The following is a 13,839-nucleotide window of genomic DNA, read 5'->3' as shown; positions in this document are numbered from 1 at the left end:
CTCCTAACCCAAACTCAACACAGTCATGTCAGGACTGTCAGGAGCCCCACGTCTGGTCCGGTCATCACAGTCTGTACTTGGAATCTGAACTTCGGTCCATGGTTGCCAACCATCCAGAAATTTCAGAACAGTCGGTCCAAAAAAAAAAAAAAAAATTTAAGGCGTCCATGATTTTCCTGAAACTGAAGAAACTTATATACAGTGGATTATTTTTCTTCTCATTTTACAGTTAATAGTGAGTGCAGATAAGGTCTTCGTCAGAATCGGGGGTTGTAGACACGCATCACTTATAATTGTAAGGATTTATTATTGTTTTCCAATGTATCCATATAAAATATTGTCTGTCAGTAAATTTTTGCTAAGTCGTCCAGAAAAAAATCAAGTTGGCAACACTGCTTTAGATTTGTGAACTTGGCCTTAAACTTACAAATTCTGTCCTGACCGGCAAGTTTTCTTGATTGTGTAATGTTATCTAAGTAACGGAAGTGTTATTCGAGCGCCTGTAGAATGTATAACACAAGGGCACTTACTTACACTCTGTGCAAATAAAATATTGTATCCAAATCACACAATACCAAACATCCCTTTAAGGAGGCACAAAGAGCCTCTGTATACCGCTGGGACCGGGTTCTAAGGGGTAAAGTTATACACCTATTTGTTGGATGTGATAACGACGTGTGACATGTCTCAAACTGGTCCTATGCACATTATGCAAGAGATACTCAATCCTTAAAGAGGATCCGCCAGCTCCCATCACCTGTGTATAGTAAGAAAAGCTTGTTCTCCCCATCAACTTCAGAGCATCTTTTCTCACATACATATTTGATACACCGCCGATTTTAGAACTTTTCCCACCTATCAAGAATGCAGAGGTCTGTACTATTTATCGTAGGCACACTTCAACTATGAGAAACAAAATCTAAAATTTTCCCCTTTCTGACCTCGGCCGGGATAGTACGTCCGAGGTCAGCTGACAGCGGCATTTAACTAGCGCTTCCGGCCATCGGGCTGGAAATGAGCGCATCACTGACCCCCGTCACGACACCAGACCCGCAGCATTGCACTCCGGGACTGCAGCCTTGCCCCACTTCTGTCGCCGTTGGCTTCCTGAGGAAGGAACCATGCCTTCTGTGACCCCGCTGTACCACCACCGGCCCTCAGGTCAGATACCTTAAATTCGGACAATAAGACGGACCCCCATCTTATAAAAAAATCTTTTTTCTGCCATTTTCCACCCCAAAATTTGGGGTGCGTCTTCTGGTCTGGTGCATCTTCTAGTCCAAAAAATACGGTATTTCATGCAATAAAATGCAAATTAATTTTGTAAAAATCAATGTGATTTTCTAATTTTAGCAAAAATGTATGATTTTTACAATAGTAACATTTGCTAACTTTATTATTATTATTATTTTTCCTACTATATATTGGGATAGGCTCTTGGCGATGGGAATACCCCTTTATATACTCCAATGATAAGATTATAGCTTTATATTTCATGGCCATGGTTAATAGGTTCTTGTACTCACAGCAACCCATCAGCACCTCACGATCACATCGCCTGGAGTTGCTGGACTTTACACAGGGGGTCAAGAGCCCCCCCATACACATGGCATACTCAGAGAAAACTCTTCCTCAGAATAAAAAGGACCAGACAGCAGAAACCTAACTGCGCAAACCATGTGTGCTCTGATGTCTGCCATTAGTGGGTTGACACTGTAGCGCAGGGCAGCTCCTCCAGAGGTTATGGAGCCCTTTGTGATCACCGTCCACTTTGGTTCACAAATAAGATCAATAAGATCGTCTATTAAGGCTGTGTAAGGTTCCAGCAGGAATGCAGGATGCAGTGACAAGCAGGAGACAGAGCAAGAGTTAACAGAGAATAAATATATATATATTTATATATTTATATTTACACACACACACACATATACATATACATACTAGATGTTTCCAGCCAGCTAACGCTCGGCACGCTCATTGCTATCTAATTAACACTGCTGGTGATTAAACTAAAGTAAATAATGACAACATTCAATAGCGCTTACGCAGGTGGTAAATTAACTTAAAATGAAGTTAATAACAATAGTGTGGTGATGTGTTGGGGGCGGGATTATGTGTGGTAATGTGGTGGGGGGCAAGATTGTGTGTGGTAATGTGGTGGGGGGCAGGATTATGTGTATTAATGTGGTGGGGGGGCGGGATTGTGTGTGGAGATGTGGGGGCGGGATTGTGTGTGGTGACAGGGTAGGGCGACGGGATTATGTGTGGTAATGTGGTGGGGGGCAAGATTGTGTGTGGTAATGTGGTGGGGGGCGGGATTATGTGTATTAATGTGGTGGGGGGGCGGGATTGTGTGTGGAGATGTGGTGGGGGCGGGATTGTGTGTGGTGACAGGGTAGGGCGACGGGATTATGTGTGGTAATGTGGTGGGAGGGCGGAATTATGTGTGGTGATGTGGTGGGGGGCGGGATTATCTGTAGTAATGGGCAGAGAAGGAGTCAACCTCCTGTAGCGCACGCCAAAATACCCGTTTCAGCATGCGCAGTGTCTTTTATATCACACCCGCCCCCAGCAGTCAGGTGCAAAGGTCTACTCCGGTCAGAAAGTGCTTACCCCAGCAACAATGGTGACAGTCCCGACAGTTCCGGTCTGGACACGCAAGAGACCACCATTCTGGTCCATATTCCTACAGCTGTGTACACATCGAACAGTAGAACTACATGCGGACTTATTTTGTGTGGTAAAACGCCAGCCTCCATAATGGAAGCTCAATGGCTCCCGTTATGATCAGTGGGATTGGTTGGATGCCATTGGTATGCAGCAGGTTAGGCATTAAATATTGGTTAAACAGGGGGCAATTCCTCTCCTTCTTATATATGAATCATGGGTGCTAAGCCGAACCAGAAAGCCTTCATGTAGAAGAGGCTGCAGGCCTTGGGGCCAAGGCCAAAATCCTCATGGCTTCTCATTGACTACATACCCGAGTGTGAACTGAAGAAAACTAAGGGTACCGTCACACAGTGCAATTTTGATCGCTACGACGGTACGATTTGTGACGTTCTAGCGATATCGTTACGATATCGCAGTGTCTGACACGCAGCAGCGATCAGGGATCCTGCTGAGAATCGTACGTCGTAGCAGATCGTTTGGAACTTTCTTTCGTCGCTTGATCACCCGCTGACATCGCTGGATCGTTGTGTGTGACAGCGATCCAGCGATGTGTTCGCTTGTAACCAGGGTAAACATCGGGTAACTAAGCGCAGGGCCGCGCTTAGTAACCCGATGTTTACCGTGGTTACCAGCGTAAAAGTAAAAAAAACCAAATCGTACATGCTCACCATCTGATGTCCGTCCGGTCCCTTGCCGTCCGCTTCCCGCCTGACTGTCTGCCGGCCGGAAAGTGAGAGCAGATCACAGCGGTGACGTCACCGCTGCACTCTGCTCTCACTGTACGGCCGGATCTGTCAGAGCAGGAAGCGGACGGCAAGGGACCGGACGGACATCAGATGGTGAGCATGTACGATTTGGTTTTTTTTACTTTTACGCTGGTAACCACGGTAAACATCGGGTTACTAAGCGCGGCCCTGCGCTTAGTTACCCGATGTTTACCCTGGTTACCCGGGGACTTTGGCATCGCTCCAGCGCCGTGATTGCAACGTGTGACCGCAGTCTACGACGCTGGAGCGATAATCATACGATCGCTGCGACGTCACGGATCGTGCCGTCGTAGCGATCAAAATTGCACTGTGTGACGGTACCCTAAGTCAACAGAAGAATAATCCTCTCCAGCACCCTGGCACCTACAGGGTCTGACCTCAGCACCCAGGGATTACCCATCAATATATTTGCCACATGAATGTCATTTTATAGTGATGCCATAGAGCCCTGTGCACACACTGTCTGCACTCATTGACGCCAGCTAGCTTTCCCTATTTACTTTGAGGCTGAGAAGAAAAGAAAAAAAAATCCACATGAATGCAGCCGCCACGTAATGGAAGAACATCCACAAGTACAGACATGTATTATTGGGAACTGTTCACGGCATCACCGTACGCCAGAGGTGAGAAGAAGGAATTATCCAGCATTACCACAAATATTACAGGCGCCCTTACAGCTTAGACCATATCTGGATGAATGTGTGTTTGGCTGACAGCCATCTCCTCCAGCTCCCTAGCATACATGCACGCTCTGTTCTGCCAAACGTGCATGTGTTCTCAATGGGCAGAAGGGGGTAAAGGGTCGTTCTGATGAGCATATTAAATGGCCGTGTGCTTTCTGTATGCACATGCACAGCAAAGACCAGTACAAATCAAAGCGTTAGATCACATGAACGATTTTACACAATGACTGATAGCATGTGCTTCACACATCATACTTGCACTACTTTGATCTGTATTTCAGGTCAGACTCGACACTTAAGGTACCTTCACACTGAACAACTTAACAACGATAACGATAGCGATCCATGACATTGCAGCGTCCTGGATAGCGATATCGTTGTGTTTGACACGCAGCAGCGATCAGGATCCTGCTGTGACATCATTGGTCGGAGGTAGAAGGCCAGCACCTTATTTCATCGCTGGATCACCCGCTGACATCGCTGAGTCGGCGTGTGACACAGATCCAGCGATGTCTTCACTGGTAACCAGGGTAAACATCGGGTTACTAAGCGCAGGGCCGGGCTTAGTAACCCGATATTTACCCTGGTTACCATTGTAAATGTAAAAAAAAACAAACACTACATACTTACACTCCGGTGTCTGTCGGGTCCCCCGGCGTCCGCTTCCCTGCACTGTCAGCGCCGGCAGGCCGTAAAGCAGAGCACAGAGGTGAAGTCACCGCTCTGCTTTAGGGCCGGCGCTTACACAGTGCAGGGAAGCGAACGCCAGGGAACGTGACAGACACCAGAATGTAAGTATGTAGTGTTTGTTTGTTTTTTTAAATTTACACTGGTAACCAGGGTAAACATCGGGTTACTAAGCGCAGCCCTGCGCTTCGTAACCCGATGTTTACCCTGGTTACCCGGGGACTTCGGCATCGTTGGTCGCTGGAGAGCTGTCTGTGTGACAGCTCTCCAGCGACCACACAACGACGAAACAGCGACGCTGCAGCGATCGGCATCGTTGTCTATATCGCTGCAGCGTCGCTTAATGTGACGGTACCTTTATAAGTGAATGGATACGCAAAAATCAACAGGGGACCTTTTATTATCACCTTCTGACTGCAGGGTTTTCAACCAAATAAGTAATGGCAATACAGAATCCGGAGAGTTAAAAAGTGGTGCTCACAATTCCATAAAAACACTTATTCAAAATTCAATAAAAACATGGATACAGGAGGATACGGGCAGCATGGTGGACGACGGCCGTTTCGCGTCAGACTACGATTGAACTGTGAATTTTTCCTCATGGAGACTGCATGAAAAAACACCACAAAAACATACCATAGAATGAACTTAGTGCACAGCAATGTCAGAACAACATTGCTGTGCACATGGTTCATCTTATGTTACTTTAATTTTAAGCTGTTAAAAGTACCAGTAAAGGCTGTGAGATTTCAGAAATATTGTTCACACACATTGGTTTTTTTCTAACTGATTTGGAAAACCGTTGCGTTTGTGCGAACTGCAGCATGTCACTTCTTTCAGCGTTTTTTTCACCCATAGAAAGTAATGAGTAAATACAAAAATGCAGCAGAAAACACAGGTATCAGGTTTTGCTGCATTTTTGGGGAAAAAAACTAAGGAAGTTTGAGGCTATGTGCCCATGTTGCGGATTTCTGTGCGGATTTTTCCGCTCAGTTTTTTAAAAATCCACAGGTAAAACGCACTGCGGATTACCAGCGGATTTACTGTGGATTCCACCTGTGGATTCCTATTGAGGAGCAGGTGTAAAGCGCTGCGGAATCCGCACAAAGAATTGACATGCTGCGGAAAATAAACCGCGGTATTTTCCGCAGCATGAGCACTGCGGATATGGTTTTCCATCTTACGGTAAATCGGACGTGAAACTGTTGCGAATCCGCAGCGTCCAATCCGCTGGGGATCCGCAGGCAAATCCGCAACGTGTGCACATAACCTCATCATGTTTTTTCTTGGACCACTAAACTTTATCAACATGCACAAGAGACAACAAAAACATGGCAAAAAAAAAAAAAACACAGGAAAAATGTTGCAAAACATGTTTTTTGTAAGCAGCTTCTTTACTGCCAAGAGAGCAGGTTTTGCCTGCAGAAAAAAACGCAATGTGTGAACCTAGCCTAAGGGTATGTGCAGGAGACATCTCATCTCCGATGCACCCGCCAAGGTTTTCCTAGGAGAAGCGGGCTGTCATCACCGGTGGTTCTGCAGCGGCTCTATAACTGGCAAGCCTTTCCTAGAGGACACCAACTGCAGCGTGAGCGTACTACTTTTTTGAAACATTTCAGGGTTTGGAAACGTGAACAGATCAAAAGAAGTAGCGCTTCCATTCTTTGGGCGGCTTCTGCTAGGAACTTCTTGCAGTTATAGCTTAAATTAATAGAGAAGAAATGAACAAAAATACTGAGCATGTGCACAGCAGAGATTTTTTTACATTGCTGTGCACTACGTTCATTTTTATTACTTGGGTTTTGCAGGGCTTATTCAGGTGGAATCTGCCTGAAAAAGATGTTGTATGCACAGACCCCTGGGCTGGAGTCACACATCCTTGTGTGGTGGTCTAAGAACGGGGAGGTCTCCTCGGCCTCATTCATACATCTGTGTCTGTTTTTTTCTCGGATAGACCATGTACCCATTATAATCTATGGTGTTGTTCACTTTTCCGTGATTTTTCAAGGACCGTGTGTCTGTGCAAAACACATGGAGACGTCCTTTTTTTTTCCCCCAGCAGCACGGAAGACCAAGGCAAATTCAAGTCTAGGAGTCCATGAAGAACAAGAACAGAACAAAGATGGCATCAGCGTACCCTCCTGTATTTAACATTGCAAAGTATAGGAGAAGCTTTGTCATTAGTTTATCCATTTGTGGAAAACACGGATGACACCGAGGCCAAACGGCACACACACAGATCACACGGTGGTCCAAAGCAATGATAACACGGTTCCATTTTTTCCACATACATGTACATGTGTGAACAGGGCCTTGCGCAGCAGCTGAGTTTGGCCAGGGGGCCTGTAGCCTAAAGATGGTTCCCATAAGTGATGAAAAAAAAACACAAATCTGCTACTTACAGTATCTGCATAAAATCTGCACATTTGGAAGATTTTCTGTGGATTTTGCCCCATCTATTTCAAAGTGAAAATTGGCAGAAAGAATCAACATATTTGAAATCTCATTCACTTTGCAGTGACGGTAATCCGCTGCGGACCATCCTTTAACAAATCCAGACATACCATCCTTAGCAAGATCTTAGGCTACGTTCACATTTGCGGCCAGCGCCGCAGCGTCGGGCGCCGCAGCGGCGCCGCATGCGTCATGCGCCCCTATATTTAACATGGGGGCGCATGGACATGCGGCGCACTTGCGTTTTGCGCCGCATGCGTCGCTGCGGCGCCCGCGTCGGGGCACAGAGGACGCAGCAAGTTGCATTTTTGCTGCGTCCAAATTCAATGAAAAAAACGACGCATGCGGCACAAAACGCAGCGTTGTGCATGCGTTTTGCTGCGTTTTTGTTTGCGTTGTGCGCTGCGGCGCCGACGCTGCGGCGCACAACGCAAATGTGAACGTAGCCTAATACTTTAATTGGTAAAGTGCTGTGAAATATGTTTGCGCTATACAAATAAAATTATTATTATTATTACTGACCAACACTGCTACATCAGTGAACAATTATATAGACCGTGAACAAAGCAACAATGCTGAATTCTAAAGTCACTCTGCTACCTCAGCTCTACTACCGCAGTCAATATTGTGAAAAACTCAGCACTACGAGCTCGGATAGACGCAGAGCAGGCACAATGCTCAGTGCACACACATCTAAGGGGCCACAAATAGAGAGACCTCCATCTCCTGCCTTTACATTGAGACTTTCCATAGAAACATCCATGATCAAACCCCCGGGGACCTGTTGGCATCTTTGTGTTTTACCTATTCTCCAGCAGATGTTGCCTGAAGAGCCCAGGGAAGAGGAAAGAGAGCTAGGAAGTGCTCAGGTTTCCTTTAGGATCTCACGCCTGCCGCCTGTCAACTTTCTGATACAAGTTCCTCAGAGCTTCACTTCCTTGTTAGTTCAGTGCAAAAAAAAAAAAAAAGAAAATCATCTTCCTCCAAATCGAATTTCAGGCTCAGCATTTACCCTCTGGGCTCCCAACACTGGTGTGTGAGCACTGACACAGGAAACATGGCCATTACCACAAGAAGGGCTCACTGCTGGCAGCCATGGAGGTTATTGTAACCTGAGACTTCATGGAAAGACCTCCCTAACTTCTTGCCTTCACTCCAGGGTTAACCCTTTCATCTCTGCCCAGGAGGCTGCATGGCTTTGCTCCAGTTCTCGTGACTTGTAAATATTTTTATGTTTAGACTTTTTGTTGTATTTCTTTGCCTGTACAACAAATACAGCTGAATATTTACTATTATAAGGCTATGTTTAACACTGGGCATTTTACATCATTTTTTCTGGGATTTTTATGCTAATTTTCAGCTGCATTTGACAGTAGCAGCAAAGCCTATGAGATTTCAGAAATGTCACGAGCACAACTTGGTTTTTTTGGCATCAGGATTTTGTGCTTTGCTGCATTTTTTTGGACATTTCTTTTTTGGTGCCTTTTTTTGTCGCTTTTTTCACCCATTGAATTGAATGTAAAAAACGCATGGAAAAAAACGCACCAAAATCTGCGTTTTTGCCGCGGTTTCTTTCTTGCCTAGCACTCAGGTTTTGCTGCAGAAAAAAAACACAGCAAAAATGCCCAGTGTGAACTTAGCCTAAGGTCTCATCCAGATGTCAGCTTTTTCCACGTATGACAAAAACTGACCTGTTATTCTGATCAGGCTTTGACCAGAGAGTCGTATCAGCGGCATCAGCTTTTCTCATGTGGAGAGAAAAAAATACGTTTCTCCACCTTCCTCATTCTGACAGTCCATCAAAATCTCGGACCACACTCGGATGTCATCTGAGTGCAGTCCAATTTTTGTCACGGACCTATTGCCAATTTTCATCTAACCCTTGCACCAAAATCGGACATGTCTTTGGTATTTTCCGCTAAACACTTGGTCCAAATAAAAAAATTGAACATGTGCATGGCGCCATAGATCATCATAGGTACGAGTGCTATCTGTGAAAATCAGACGTGTTGCTCATATACTCTTCTTCAGGAATAACATACCTAAAGCCTCGTTCAGATGTCTGTTTTTCGCGTATGAGCACTATTTATGTTTTTCACAGAAAGCACTTGTACCGTGATAGTCTATGGGGCCACTCACATGTCCAAATTCACAGAATCACAATGATTTTAATCCAAGGATACAATCAAAATCAGTAATGCAAGTCTAAGCGTCCTTGCAAAAATCGGACTGCACTCTGATGACATCCGAGTGCAGTTTGATTTTTGAAGGCTGTCAGAAAAGAGAAGGTGGAGAACATTTTTAGAGACAGACCATGTGACTGCTACATGGCCTTTAGGGTATATTCATATGAACGAATAACAAAAAACTTTTTGATTTTCAGCCAGAAAACTATTTTTCATCCAAAAAAAATAAAATAAAATTAATTTACAAGTCCAAACACAGTTTTGAATGTTAATAATGGCAATGTGTCCAAAAAAATTGGATTTTATGTAGATGATCTATACGGGACCTGATTTGTTTTTGTGCACCCACGGAATGTAATAGGCGAATCTCATCTGACACATGGTAGAAACCAGCGCACGGTGCATTTTTTTTGCTTTTTTTTTTACACGGACAATCAGTGCATGAAGGAAATGATGATCTGGACAGCCCTATGAAATAACATTGGTGCAGTAATATTTTTTTCCATGGGATGACCTCACACCAAAAATCCAGTTGTGTAAGGCCGGCGTCACACTAGCGAGTTTTACGGACGTATGAGAGGTGCAGAAAATACGGATTGCATACGGTACAATGATTCTCTATGGCCCAGCTCCTATCTGCCGTATTTTACGGATCCGTATTATACGGTCTTGTACGGCCGTAGAAAATCGCAGCATGCTGTGTTTGTCACCGTATTGCGCAAAAACATCGCCAATGAAAGTCTATGGGGGCGAGAAAAATACGGATTACACACGGACCAGCAGTGTGACTTGCGAGAAATACGCACCGGTGTTCTCTAGAAAAGCCGGCAATTCAGTGCGGTGTACAGTAAAATCACACTGACAGAATAGAATAGGTAGAATAAATGTGTACCCATAGAATAGGTATATATATATATATATATATATATATATATATATATATATATATATATATATATATATATATATATATATATATATATGTATATATATATATATATATATATATATATATATATATATATATATATATGTCAGTGAGACCCATATATATATATATATATATATATATATATATATATATATATATATATATATATATATATATATATATATATATATTTCATACAGCGCTAGATATCATAAAAGCCGGTAATTCAATTGCCGGCTTCTCATTTCTCCTTCCCAAACCCGACATGATATGAGACATGGTTTACATACAGTAAACCATGTCATATCCCTTTTTCTTTTTTTTTTTTTGCATATTCCACACTACTAATGTTAGTAGTGTATGTGCAAAATTTGGGCCTTCTAGCTATTAAATTAAAGGGTTAAATCGCAGAAAAAATTGGCGTGGGCTCCCGCGCAATTTTCTCCGCCAGAGTGGTAAAGCCAGTGACTGAGGGCAGATATTAATAGCCTAGAGAGGGTCCATGGTTATTGGCCCCCCTGGCTAAAAACATCTGCCCCCAGCCACCCCAGAAAAGGCAAGGTGACATTAACCCTTCATTACCCCATATCCCACCGCTACAGGGAGTGGGAAGAGAGTGGCCAAGTGCCAGAATAGGCGCATCTTCCAGATGTGCCTTTTCTGGGGTGGCTGGGGGCAGATGTTTGTAGCCACGGGGGGGCCAATAACCATGGACCCTCTCCTGGCTATTAATATCTGCCCTCAGTCACTGGCTTTACCTCTCTGGCGGAGAAAATTGCGCGGGAGCCCACGCCAATTTTTTTCCGCGATTTAACCCTTTAATAGAGGGCCCAAATTTTGCACCTACACACTACTAACATTAGTAGTGTGGAATATGCAAAAAAAGGGGATATGACATGGCTTACTGTATGTAAACCATGTCTCATATCCTGTCGGGTTTGGGAAGGAGAGAGCAAAAGCCGGCAATTGAATTACCGGCTTTTATGCTATCTAGCGCTGAATTAAATATAAATATATATATATATATATATATATATATATATATATATATGTGTGTGTGTCTCAATGACATATATATATATATATATATATATATATATATATATATATATATATATATACACATACTGTATATATGTTTTAACGAACATTTGAGCACATAAATCCATTAGATGTCGGTTTTGCAAGCCTGTGAGAAAATCTCGCAGTACGGATGCCATACGGATTACATACGGAGGATGCCATGCGCAAAATACGCTGACACACCCTGCCTACGGATGACATACGGATCACTATTTTGGGAACATTTCTGCGTATTACGGCCGTAAAAAACGGACCGTATTTACATACGCTGAGTGTGACGCCGGCCTTACTGTAATGGAAAGCAGATCATACATGTTTATTGCGTTGGTTCATGTTTTTCCACATAAAGTATTTTTGGATAATACTCACCTATACATATAACTGGCATATGGCATCCATATTTAACAGATCCATTGCAATTATTAACATAGCAATTGTATTATTTTTAAATTATTGATGAATAAAAATGGATGTAGGACAGATGTGAGAAATAGACTCATGAATTACTGTACATACGGGGGAGAATACTGATAAAATACTTTTTTTTTGGTATGAATAAAGGGATGATTTTTCATATGCTCATTTGACCTTAGCCTTAAAGGGGTATTCCCATCTCCAAGATCCTATCCCAATATGTAGTAGGTGTAATAATAATATTATCAAATACCAAAGATTAGAAATGTATAGTTCTTCTGATTTGTTATGTCTCTTTCTTCATGTTCAGGCATTGCAGGACCTTAGGAATCCATGGTTACAGCCACTGATATAATGACAGTTAATTATCGAGTGGTCATAACCATTGATACCTAAGGTCCTGCAATGCCTGCACATGAGGAAAGAGACATAGCAAATCAGAAAAAATATACTACATTTCTAATATGAGTATAATACTTCACCTTCTTTTTAAGAGGTGTAAATTTATTTTGGCAGTACAGGGGTTAATCGGCCATGTTGGGAGCTCTGGGAGTCTGGGCTCTCAGCTGAGCTCGGTGAGCCACTCCTATCTCCTATATAATCTGGGTCACAACTGACACACATCATCAGAGCTAGCGTGTGCTGCATGGCTGGGAGGATAGGAGTTGGTGGTTACATGAGAAGGCGTTTGGTGGGTTTATCTGTGACCAGGGGTGGATTAAGGGTAGCCAGGGCCCCGGGTTGTTCAGACACTGTGGGCCCCCCGGTCATGTGACGGGGTCATGCGACGGGGTCATGCGACAGGGTCATCATATACCTGAACCAGATTATGCCAGAAAAATAGTTGCTGTGTGAAACTATAACCTGTCAAACATCAATTGATCTAGTCAATTTACCCTTCAGTTCAGTATATAGTATACAGTGTATAGTGTCAGTGTATAGGTAACACTGACTCACCAGTGACGTCTCTAGGTGAAGTCCTTCATCTTTCATCCCGCACAGACCGCCATCACTTCTTCCAGCTAGGACTCGTCTCTGCAGGAAATAACAGTTATCTCGAGCTCCGCTTGTAGAACACATCACTTAATTTTTCCCAACTTCTACATTACACCACATGAAGAAAAAGAGGCGACATAGTGTCACTCTACACAGTAACAGGACCGACCCCCCCCCCCATTTAAAACAGTGTCCTCAAAAAATAAAATAAATACATCACTGCAGTATTATTATCCCTTAATGAGCCCCTATGGTAATAATAATATCCCTCATCCTGGCCCCGTGTATCTCATTCCTGGCTCCAGCCATATGTTCTCCCATCCTGCCCTCATGAGTATCCATCCTGCCCTCATGAGTATCCATCCTGCCCCATATGATCTCCCCATCCTGCCCCATCAGTCTCCATTGTATCCATCCTGCCCCATGATCCTGCACGATCTGTCTCCAATCCTGCCCCATGTCTTTCATTCTGCCCCATGTCTCCAATCATGCCCCGTATCTACATTCTGCCCATGTCTCCAGTCCTGCCCCCCTGTGTGTCCAGCACCTCTGCCCCCAGTGTGTCCAGCATCTCTGCTCCCAGTGTCCAGCATCTCTGCCCCCAGTGTCCAGCATCTCTGCCCCCAGTGTCCAGCATCTCTGCCCCCAATGTGTCCAGCATCTCTGCCCTCAATGTGTCCAGCATCCTGCCCCCAATGTGTCCAGCATCCTGCCCCCAATGTTTCCAGCATCTTGCCCCCAATGTGTCCAGCATCCTGCCCCCAGTGTGTCCAGCATCCTGCCCCCAGTGTGTCCAGCATCCTGCCCCCAGTGTATCCAGCATCCTGCCCCCAGTGTGTCCAGCATCCTGCCTCAGTGTGTCCAGCATGTTGCCCCCAGTGTCTCCAGCTTATTGCCCCCAGTGTGTCCAGCAAATTGCCCCCAGTGTGTTCAGCAATCTGCCCCCAGTGTGTCCAGCATATTGCCCC

General features: G+C 44.2%; 1 protein-coding gene across 1 annotated transcript in view; it reads right to left on the bottom strand.

Annotated features, from left to right (window-relative positions):
• Positions 1-8,375, bottom strand: part of KCNQ1 (potassium voltage-gated channel subfamily Q member 1) — a 159,710-nt gene extending 151,335 nt beyond the window's left edge. Inside the window, exon 1 of the mRNA XM_077288018.1 lies at positions 8,066-8,375. The gene's annotated coding sequence lies outside the window, so the exon portion shown is untranslated. The remainder of the gene's footprint in view (positions 1-8,065) is intronic.
• Between the last annotated feature and the right edge of the window lie 5,464 nt (positions 8,376-13,839).

This window comes from Ranitomeya variabilis, chromosome 2 (genome assembly GCF_051348905.1).
Source record: "Ranitomeya variabilis isolate aRanVar5 chromosome 2, aRanVar5.hap1, whole genome shotgun sequence".
Lineage (NCBI taxonomy): Eukaryota > Metazoa > Chordata > Amphibia > Anura > Dendrobatidae > Ranitomeya > Ranitomeya variabilis.
The sequence above is the reverse complement of the archived record's forward strand: the minus strand, read 5'-3'. Positions and strand labels throughout refer to the sequence as shown.